General features: G+C 42.9%; 1 long non-coding RNA gene across 1 annotated transcript; it reads left to right on the top strand.

Annotated features, from left to right (window-relative positions):
- The first annotated feature begins 4,694 nt into the window (after positions 1-4,694).
- On the top strand, positions 4,695-8,369 carry LOC128402459 (uncharacterized). The gene is made up of 3 exons (XR_008327701.1): positions 4,695-5,164; positions 7,290-7,392; positions 8,138-8,369. It is a non-coding gene; the product is annotated as an uncharacterized LOC128402459 (long non-coding RNA).
- The last annotated feature ends 358 nt before the right edge of the window (positions 8,370-8,727 follow it).

The raw sequence follows: 8,727 nt of genomic DNA, 5'->3' as shown, positions 1-8,727 counted from the left end.
CCCTGTGAGCCTCGGATGAAGGGTGGTATAGAAATTTAATTAATGCACTGAGTGATTTAAATCCAGTGTTCAAACATTAGAGGATGTTGCACTGTATAATGAAAATGGATATCCACAGAAATGAAGTCCATTGTTTTCTGTAATACTGCCACTGATCTACTCCATGGTGCTCACAAATATGTCTGCAATACATATCCTCACAGGTTTTGAGTCAGCAGACAAATTCAAAATATCAAATAAGAAAGTGCTTGGATGACATCTGTATTCATTTGTGCTCTTACCTCACTGTGCTCTGACAATAAGTCAATGCCTTGAAATGTTCAAAACAGACTGGATAGCAAGGCCCGGGCACAGTTTAAGGGCAAAACTCAGAAAAGTTCTGTCATCAGCTAGGCCACTGATCCAATGTGAAGCATTCAGAACTCTACCCAGAGCATAGCTGCTCTGGATTGCCTGAAGAGTTGGAACCACTTACTCCCAAGGGGTCATTGTACTTCAAGTCAGCACTCCAACATCTGGCAGCTAACTGCACATTTACACCTTTTAGTACTTGCACCCCTCTGGACTCTGTCTCCTCCCTGATTCTGTGCAGGGACCCTCTGGGCTTTGCAGAGGAGGTTGGGGTGCCACGACCCCAGGCAGACCCAGATTCCCCTGCTCTGTCTTCCCTTCCACTGACGTAGTCTGCTCCTCTGTAACATGTGCCACTCTGTCTCAGGAATCATCATGTCAAATTTGGTGGTGATAACTTCAAAGGTGTCCAAATCGGTGCAGTATTGAAGGTCCAGTCTGCCATCTTGATTCAAAATGGCACCTTACAGTATCCAGACATAGACCGTTTCTCAATCTCAGGAACAAGCATGACAACTTGGGTGACAATGTAGTCAGAGCTGACCAAAGCAGTGCATTTTCAAGCAGTTCAGTCCATCATCTTGTATCAAAATGGCAGCTGGCTGTTTCCAAAACAAATCTCAGGAATCGTCATCATTGATATAATCATATCATTTTGTGATGATAAACTTGAATTTACTTATCTGCTTCAAAAGCTGAAGGCAAAAGCTACAATACCTGGTGATTTGACAGTACCAGTTCATACAACTGTGTGGTATGACAGGTTCTATGTCTGCCCAGCAAAGATGGAGGCATATTATGGGTGGACAGAAGGTTCTTTTCCAGATAGGCAATAGATAATGCCATTCACTTGCTCCATCAGTGAGACTGATAGACCAGCAGAGTGAGAAACAGTAGAGTTGAAAGACTTGGTCCTTCTTCTGTTTCTGCATAGGCCAGATGTCCTACAGGAGCAGTAATGACTTGCCATATCTGGCAGATATGGGCAAAGGAGCATTCCACAGGTGGAACATGGAGGTGAAGAGGAGAAGCACAACATTCATAACACCCAACCATTCCTTACGCTAACTTTTGGAGGGCACCACATTGGGTACCCCGGCTCAGAATCCATTTTGAAGTTTCAGCTCTTTAGAACAGGAGCCCTGCTCTGGCTGCCAGACAATCTTCCCCTCCAGGATGGTCTCACGCTGACAAGGAACAGCAGGGTGCAGAGACAAACAGGGCATCTCACTCTACGTTGCATGCAAAACAAATAAACCACGTTTTGGCATAAAATACAAGTACAATAAGCATAAAAACAGCTGGTTCCTTCCTACTAATTAGAGCTAAACAAATAATTCACAAGGAATAATTTATTCAATAAATTTCTTCTGTCCTTTTTCACAGCTGTTCTGCAAACAGAGTCTATTTTAGAGACTTTATGCATTATTCATAATTAACCATTTGGGGGGTAGAGAATGAAGTATTTGCCCTGTATTGTGACTAAGTGATCTAAATGACAACCAGGGGTTTAAATTCAATCGCTGCCTTTTCTCTCTCGCTGCTGAGAATAATGGTTGCAGGTATTGTGAACGTGTGTTTAGATAAGTTAGTTATGTAATGTTCTTATGCCCTTAGTTCATGAAGTGGTATAGATGGATACCCCACAAGTGCACTTAATATGCAACACATACCGGCTCTGCCTCAGGTGTTGCAAGGCCTGCTAGCCGCCGCCGATGATGATGATGATGATGATGACTTCCCGCTTTCCATCATATGGGTCTTCTAGCAACTTTCAAGAAAATATGCAATATCCACGCATTTGGCATGATTTATGAAAAAGGGAGGAGGCTTACGCATAGGTCCTCATGCAATTAGGAAGCCAGTGCAATTGGAGTTCTGGTTGTACCCAGAGCCAACCTGCACACATGCAACCTGCTCACATTGAATCGGGGAAATGTTGCCACAGGTTGCATGATGTCTGGCCAGAAGGAACAGTCTCACCCATTTTCTGTTTGTTTAGTGCATTTGTGTGGTGACCTACTGAGAAGGGATATTTGGCGGGATCCAAAGAAATGTATGCACGATGGGGCTGGTGGTAGCTCACTTCCCCAACCTTTCCTCATGACCAGCAGCCCCCATCTCTGAAGAGGATCCTCAGATGGTTCAAAGGGGCCTGATGAATGGGGTGTGCTGTGGCACAGGTGAGAGGGAATGGGACATCCTCCCTCAAACTCCATAAACAGGAGTTCCATTTGTGTAAGTTGCCTCCGCATTGTTTGCAGGGATGCCTCTTCTCTGCTCTCTGTGCCACAGCCCATCCCATGTAGGCTGGCCTTTGGGTGCTGTTGCGGTCAAGATGACCTCATAACAGCATAAGATTAGGCTTTCGGGTGAGTTTCCAGACATAATAAGCTTTGTTTCATATTTGCAGTGGCACTGCTAAATTCCCTCCATGCACAACCATCTTCAGCTTCACGTGTTTGCCAACGTGTGGAGATAGTTCCACCATGTGCACCAGGAATACACATATACATTTCCTTGACGGAGTCCAACAATCTCCACTTGGTGCCCTCAGACTGGGTGGCCAGTCACTACAGACAATACAAAGCAAGGTGGACCATTGGTCTGACTCAATATAAGGCCACCTTATGGAAATAGTTGAGCTTATACCTGTGTACTTCTGATTCACCTAGTCATAGTTATGTATATGGCATTCAAAATGACTGCATAAAACAGCCTTTCCCAATCTTGTGCCTTCCAATAGCCATGATGGCAGTAGCAGATGGGAGTTGGGTCCCCCAGGTGTTTGGGGGGTACATGTTTGGGGAAGGCTGGCATGAAAATAATGAGACATTTCTGCCACATGTGTGAGTGAATGATGTCTTATTGGGAGTATGTTCAGCTGAAATCAACCAGATTGAAATGCCCATGTTTACTCCAAATATTTATTTGATTTATTGTGCAGGAAAGTATAATGATAAAATACCTGGAATGAGTTGCTTTGTGTATCTACTTGTTGCCAAACTTTTATCTTCTTGAATAATGGTTATTTCCTGCTCCCCTTGCAAGATCTTTAAAGCGGCTCCAGTGATGCACAGTGGCTTCTGCGAAAAGCTATCAAAAGCATATGTCACATCTTGAGTGCTGCGTATCAAGCCCATGGTGGATTTCAGGAAGGGAACTGTCTGCCCTTGTCATCTTTAGAGTAGCCCTCATTACATTTCAAAACAATTTCAAGAGAGTGATGAGATGTGGAATCACTTTGTTCAATTTGCACTGGCCTCCTATAGGACTGATGTTTCCAAAGCAATGGGGGATCCTCAGAGTCCTTCGGATTCCTCTAAATAAAATGTGCTTTCATTAATAAAATTAGCTTTCTCGTCGGGAAAGGTTGTTTCATTTAATTATCTGGATCGGTATGCAGTTAAATGTCACAGACAGCGGGATTTGGGTAGGGGAAAGAATCTCTTTACTTCATTAAATTATTTCTATTTCCAGCAGCCTTCTTCCCTGATTGTATTCTGTGTTATTGTTATTAACATTGGTTACAATCCAAAACAGCTATGTTAGGCACATCCAAGGGCTTGACCATTCTCAGTGGAAACTTTGCCTTTTCTTCTCCAAAGAGAAACTTCCCAGAACTGCTGTGCCATGACTCAGACTCCATAAGGAGTCTGTCCGTGTCTGAGAACTTGGTCCTTTGTCTGAGAACTGGGGTGTAGATCTTTGTGAAGACCCACACTGGCAAGACCATTGCCCAAGAGCTAGAGCCAAGTGATACTACTGAGAATGTCAAGGCCAAGATCTATGTCAAGGAAAGTTAGCAGAGGGTTAGGATTTCATACAGGGCCCAACTTCTTCTCCTATAACTTGAACACTGGCTTCTCAGGCTTCCTGTTGTCTGCCCCCTTTTTATATAAAATTATTGAGGCCCTTATATTCTGGGACTATAGTTACCAGGTTTTTTTGGACCAGCGGACATGTTTCAAATTTTGAGAAAGTACTGGAGGTGGCAGTAACAAAATAGGTGCTATGGAGGGGTGTTGCATGACACAAAATTAGAGAGACAGCCACCCCGACAATCTTTTCACAGAAATATTTAGAAGGCACCTGCACTTTTTATCCCATAAGTTTCCTCCTAAGAGGGCTAGAGACTTGTGTGTGTGTGTGTGTGTGTGTGTGTGTGTGTGTGTGTGTGTGTGTATGAGAGAGAGAGAGTATGGGGCACTGCCTAGGGGTACCAGTGAAAACTTTCACAGATACAGTGGTGCCCACAGTTGCTAGGTTGTCCACCCCTGTTCCACTGTGTACATCATTTCTACAGAAGTATTATGTACACATACCTTTGTGAATGTGTTTTATCCACTCACTCACACTGTGACTCAATTGATCAGGCATGAAGCAGTTAGGATTGCACACAGAATGTTTTAAAAAGGAAGAAGCTCTATTTTCACTGAGGAGCTGATTGGGAAAGGATGGGGAACTGCATTAAATTCCCCTTTCTCCTCTTCCTGAAGAGCATTGTAACCCTGCTAAAGCGTTCTTTAAAAAGGACTCCTTGTCTACCATCTCAGCTGCTGTGTTACAGAGGAGAGACATGTCTGAACTGCTTAGCTGCACATGTGGCCCCCCATCTAGCTAGAGGGCATATGCTTTGAAACCCCAGTTAGATTTGGTGGCTACACTTTATAACATTTTTTTTCCTGTGATGACACAATGCATCAGGATTTAGTGGGTGGATGACTGAAACCACTAAGTAGCATAGGAGCAGCTGCCCTCCTGACATCTCCTGCTGCTTATGTGGATGGGACCAGGATGGAGCATTGGCAAGGTAAGGACCACATGGTTCCATCAGCTAGGCACCCACCACCAATCTGCTCCTCTCACTGGTACATCTCTGCTGCGCCATCCTCACTGCTGCTCTGCATCTGCCCCATGTGTGTAAGCAGCAATTCTGAAATCCCTTGTAGGATTTAAGTTGTTAACATTTCCAAGGGAAACCGGCCCAGCTGGGATCACCCCACCAAGTCTTGCATGAATTACCCTTGCTGGATTGGGGATTTTGTCTTTAATTATTCCGAGGCAGTTTTGTAGCCAATTATTTATTATTGGACCTTAGACATTGTAATTGGACTGCTGCGATGTGGAACTCTGTCAAAAAGGCTTTCTTAAAACAGTGCTGCCATTAGAAAAATAGCATTCAGATCAGCAATTTCTTAATTTAATTTCAAGTGTTCAGGAGCCTTGGTATCAATCAATAACCAGCTCAAATGTGAACAAATGTAGAGATTTCCTTTCTTATGCTACTGAGGGTGTTTTTTTTAATTGTGTGTGTGTGGGGGGGTGTATTTCAACATTTCTTCAACTGATAATGTCAGCATCAAAGATAAGGTATCTTAGAAAAAGGGAACATTTGCATATGATCTAGGGCGAATGGGTGTGATTTTGTCCCTACCCCTTGCAGACCTGAGGAGAACATGTGAGCTGATCTGGTTATAGCATCCTCTGAGAATGGGGAACACTGAGGCACTCAGTCATGAAGTTCATTAGGAGATCTCAGACCAGCTTAAACTCCTCACAGGGTTTATTTTATTTATAAATTAATTTTATATCCTACCCTTCCTCCCATAGGAGCCCAGAGTGGTAAACAACAAATTTTGTTGTTGTTGTTGTTTAGTAGTTTAGTCGTGTCTGACTCTTCGTGACCCCATGGACCAGAGCACACCTGGCACTCCTGTCTTCCACTGCCTGTCTTCCACTAACTCATGTTAGTCACTTCAAGAACACTGTCCAACCATCCGTATAGTTAAAGCTATGGTTTCCCCAGTAGTGATGTATGGAAGTGAGAGCTGGACCATAAAGAAAGCTGATCGCCAAAGAATTGATGCTTTTGAATTATGGTGCTGGAGGAGACTCTTGAGAGTCCCATGGACTGCAAGAAGATCAAACCTATCAATTCTGAAGGAAATCAGTCCTGAGTGCTCACTGGAAGGACAGATCGTGAAGCTGAGGCTCCAATACTTTGGCCACCTCATGAGAAGAGAAGACTTCCTGGAAAAGACCCTGGTGTTGGGAAAGATGGAGGGCACAAGGAGAAGGGGACGACAGAGGACGAGATGGTTGGAATCAACATATAGTAAAATAACAAAAACAGCTTAATAGGAATTCCAGTACAGATGTAGACTGGAAGAGATCTCAACTTAAAAAGGCTTGTTTAAAGAGGACGAGAGTTATTGTGAGAATAAGATTATCAGAGGAGAATGGAAAGATGGGCATATAAGTGTGATTGAATAAATAAGAAAATAAGAAGAGCCTGCTGAATCAGGCCAAGGACCCATCTGGTCTAGCATCCTGTTCTCACAGCAGCCACCCAGATGTCAGTGGGAAATGCAAGCAAATAAATACATATATTTGGCCTCAATTTTCTTCTTATTAGGTAGATCACAACTGGAATCAGGCATGGAAATACACTACAAATGATGTAAATGTAAGGAGGCTGTTTTCGAGGTTACCAGCATGAGTTTGACCAAACTGTGGGAAGTAGTGGAGGACAGAGGTGCCTGGCGTGCTCTGATCCATGGGGTCACGAAGAGTCGGACACGACTAAACGACTAAACAACAACAACAAGGAGGCTGTTGTAGCTGCAGTAAGCAACCCACTGGTACATACCACAAAACCCATGTACATGCCATACATTTAGAGAACTTTGGAGCACACCTCCTCCCCCCCCCCGACTCAAGGGATAAGTAGTATCCCCCTCACAGAGCTACAATTCCCAGCACCCTTAACAAAGTACAGTTCTCAGGATTCTTTGTGGGCAAGATGTGCTTTAAATATGCTTTATATGCTTCTCAGCCTCAGTCACTTATCACAGATCAATAGGTTTGGGATTCTGGACTTTTGAATATCTTGTCAATTCCTCTTTTTCTAACCTGCAAATTTTGTATCCGACCAGGATGGACGCACAATTCTAAATTACGAATGCGTCACAAAATATCCATTTCAATGTGGATTTTTAGGACGAAGAGGTAGTAGCCCCCAAGATTTTATGCGGAGAGGTGAGCTCTTATTTAATTATGTATGCTGTGCAAATATGTACTGCCAATATATTTCAGCTAACACATGTTCTGGGACTTTGCTGAGACATTGCCATCCAGAATATATTGTTCCCTCTCTGTGCCCTATGAAGTCCCAAAGCCCATGTGATTTCAAGTCATCAGAATATCCTAATGAGGTTGCCAAAGGTGCTAAATCTCAAAATGAGAGGAAGGCTCTGTGTGTCAGTGAGGAAGAGGCATAAGGATACTGTATATCCTGACCTTGTAAAAGTTTTATGTTTGGGCCTCAGCTCAGAGTAGTTCCTTTATTTTCCCTAAACCTGTCTGGTCATCCCTGTGTGACACATTGGTTAGGTATATGGTGCGATCAAAGCAGATATATGATGGGAGAGCTGTTCCAAAAGTAAGTGTTTACCATTTAAAGCAATAGATTAAGGAGAGTCAAAAAACTAAGTGTGTGGAACATTACATTACAGATGATGGATTGAAGGGAATAAAACAGTGAAGGACAAGGCTGTTTGTTTCAGCACATTCTACAGTGTGAGATAATACCATTAGTGAAAGAAAAGGCAGCAGAGGTGAAGAATACCGGCAGGCAAAGAGACGAGGGAACAACATGCTAACTGTTAGAACAGAATTCATTAAAAAAATTTTTTTTACCAAGGAAAGGACCATTAATGAGGCTTTGGATTGCAAGCATCTAACTGAAAATTAAGCTGCATATTCCTCCCCCTTCACTTATCAGGTCCACAAAAGCACAATTCTGACAGGAAGGAGAAAGAAGAATGAATAATAATGCTGTAGGACAGAGAGAAAAATCAGAGCATTTAAAACAGGATAAATGTAATGGTTTGACAAAGAGAAAAAATGACCGCAGAAAAACATGGATAGACATGTTCATCATAAAATATACTGTAGGCAGTAGTATTCTGCAATCTGACGATCTGATCAACATCAATAAAAATATAATTCCATAATATACAAGGTGTGATTTGGGGTGTGAGCACTCCCCCCCCCTCTTTCTTTCTTTCTTTCTTTCTTTCTTTTCACATTTTTATTGGTCGCCAGGATATCAAGGTATACCTTCTCTGGACCATCCATTCACAGATGAGGCTGAGAATTGTAAACACTTTGAAAAGTGCTGTAAAATTCCGAATAACAACGACAATTGCTTGAAAAGACAAGCATCCTATCCATCTTTGGCAATATCTAAAGTACATACCAGAAAGGTGAGAGAGCAGGGCAGAGGAATATTTGTGGCTGCAAGAAGACCGTTCTGAGGCACTTGGGAAGCACAGAGTTAAGGCTGCACACATCCAAGAGAGGTTAAGGCAG

This window comes from Podarcis raffonei, chromosome 1 (assembly GCF_027172205.1).
Source record: "Podarcis raffonei isolate rPodRaf1 chromosome 1, rPodRaf1.pri, whole genome shotgun sequence".
NCBI lineage: Eukaryota > Metazoa > Chordata > Lepidosauria > Squamata > Lacertidae > Podarcis > Podarcis raffonei.
The sequence above is the reverse complement of the archived record's forward strand: the minus strand, read 5'-3'. Positions and strand labels throughout refer to the sequence as shown.